The sequence below is a fragment of the Hipposideros armiger genome, unplaced genomic scaffold (assembly GCF_001890085.2).
Source record: "Hipposideros armiger isolate ML-2016 unplaced genomic scaffold, ASM189008v1 scaffold_350, whole genome shotgun sequence".
NCBI classification, from domain to species: domain Eukaryota; kingdom Metazoa; phylum Chordata; class Mammalia; order Chiroptera; family Hipposideridae; genus Hipposideros; species Hipposideros armiger.
The window spans coordinates 351,217-353,758 of NW_017731700.1; positions in this window are offsets into that span (position 1 = coordinate 351,217).

Consider the following 2,542-nt stretch of genomic DNA (forward strand, 5'->3'; position numbering starts at 1 on the left):
TCCTTAACACCCCTCCCATCTTAAAGAATTCCCTCAAAGATTCCTTGTAATGCTGGGTTGGTGGTGATAAACTCCTTCAGTTTTTTCTTGTCTGGGAAGCTCCTTATCTGTCCTTCAATTCTAAATTATAGTTTTGCTGGCTAGAGTAATCTTGGTTGTATGTCATTGCTTTTCATCACTTGGAATACTTCCTGCCACTCCCTTCTTGCCTGCAAAGTTTCTGTTGAGTAACCAGCTGCCCATCTTATGGGGGCTCCCTTGTAGGTAACTAACTGCTTTTCTCTTGCTGCTTTTAAGATTCTCTCTTTGTCTTTAACCTTTGGCATTTTAATTATGATGCATCTTGGTGTTGGCCTCTTTGGGACTCTCTGTGCTTCCTGGGCTTGTATGTCTGTTTCCTTTTCCAGGTTAGGGAAGTTTTCTGTCATTATATCTTCAAATAGATTTCCAGTTCTTTGTTCTTTCTCTTCTTCTTGTACCCCCATAATGCGAATGTTGGTATACTTGTTATTGTACAAGAGGCCCCTTAAACTCTCCTCAATATTTAGAATTCTTTTTTCTTTTTGCTGTTCTGATTGGGTGTCTTCTGCTACCTTATCTTCTACCTCACTGGTCGGATCCTCTGCTTCATCTAATCTACTGTTCATTCCCTGTATTATATTCTTCATTTCTGTTACAGTATCGTTTATTTCTGACTGGACATTTTTCATGTTTTCCATCTCCATTTTTATGCTTCCTATCTCTCTGTTGAAGTTCTCCCTGAGATCATTGAGCATTCTTATAACCAATGCTTGGAACTCTACATCTGATAGATTATTTATCTCCATTTCATTTAGTTCTTTTTCTAGAGCTTTGTTCTGTTCTTTTATTTGGGATGTTTCTTTGTCTCCCCATTTTGGCTGACTCCCTGTGTTTATTTCTATGTATTAGGTCAGACTGCTATGTCTTCCGGTCTTAGTAGAGTGACCTTATGTAGTAGGGGTGCTGTGGGTTTCAGTGGCACAGTCTTTCTGGTAACCTGAGCCAGGCACTCCAGGTGTGTCCCTTGTGTGCATTGTGTGTGCCCTCCTCTTGTAGTTGAGCCTTGGTTGATAATTGCACATCAATGGGAGGAACTGACCCTTGGGCTCACTGGTTGTGAGGACTGACCTTGACAACAGTGGAAGAGATGTTGTGCAGTGGCTGATCTTACAGAGCAGGATCTGCCTCAGCAGGACTCCTGTGCCTGCCCAATTTGCCCCTTGAGCGTGTTGTTCTTGGAGGTAGCTGGGTGATGCTCCAACTCATTTTGAAGCTGGCCACTGGGGGCGCCAGCCCCAGGACCACCTTGGACAGGACCTGTTGTAAGTCAAGTTCAGCTACACCCTGTGCCCCTCCCGGTGCCACCCAGCAAGAGCCACAAGTAAATTCCCAGATGGCTGTCACTTGTGCTGTACTTGGAAGCACCTTGAGAGGCTAAACTGCGAACCGAGGCCGACTGCCACCAGTGCCACACTTAGGGCTGCTCAGCCAGTGGTACAGGACACACTCAAGCCAGATTCTGCTTATCTGGGCATCGAGAACCTTGAGAGACCCTAGAACAGTCTGAAGCTTGAGCCAAGGCAGGCAGTCTACATGAAAAAGCCACTGGAAGCGGTCTGGATGTGTACAAAAGTTGGGCAGGGCAGGGACTAGAATCACCAGGGCGTGGTGGACGAATGGCAGAGACTCATATGGTGGCTGCCCGCATCTGCACTCCAGGAAAGGAGAGACCTCAACAAAGAAACAATGGCCTCCACCACCTTCCCCATCCAGGAGAAAGCTACCTCTCCAGCACCTGACCCAAGCCAGACAACTCAGGTCCCCACCACATATCCCTGCTACCTTTCCAAGTGCTACCCCAGTGCTGGAGCTCAGAGCACGTGACTCCATTGGTGGATAAGTCCATGTGCATGGTCCTTTTAAAAGGGGTGCCTGGGAGTACAGCCACACTCAGTTTCACTCAATCACAGTCTCCGCTGGTTTTCACAACCAGAAATTGTGGGGACTTCTCTCCCAGGCACTGGAACTCTGGGCTGGGGTGGGACTGGGACCTCTTGCTCCTCTGGAGTGTGGGAGGGGGACCCTCACAGCCGTAATACCCCTCCCAATCTTTCATGGTCTCACATGGGTGTGGGACCAGCCTGTTTCACGTCTCTGCCCTTCCTAACAGTCTGGAGGTGGCTTCTTTATCACATCCTTAGTTGAAGGCCTTCAGTTCAACTAGATTTTAGGTGATTCTCAGTAACGGTTGTTTTTTAGATTAGTTGTAATTTTGATGTGGTTGTGAGAGAAGGTAAACACAGAGTTTACCTACTGCACTATCTTGGTTGGCTCTCCATACCACCTCTTCTTTAATCCATTCATCCATTCAGGGACACCCAGGCTGTCTTCATATCTTGGCTTATGTAAATAATGCTGTAATGAACGTATGTATGAGCATGTCCCCTCAAAGTCGCATTTTGAGTTTTTTTGGATAAATAAGCAGAAGTGGGATCCCTAGATCCTTCTTTGTCCCTTGGAA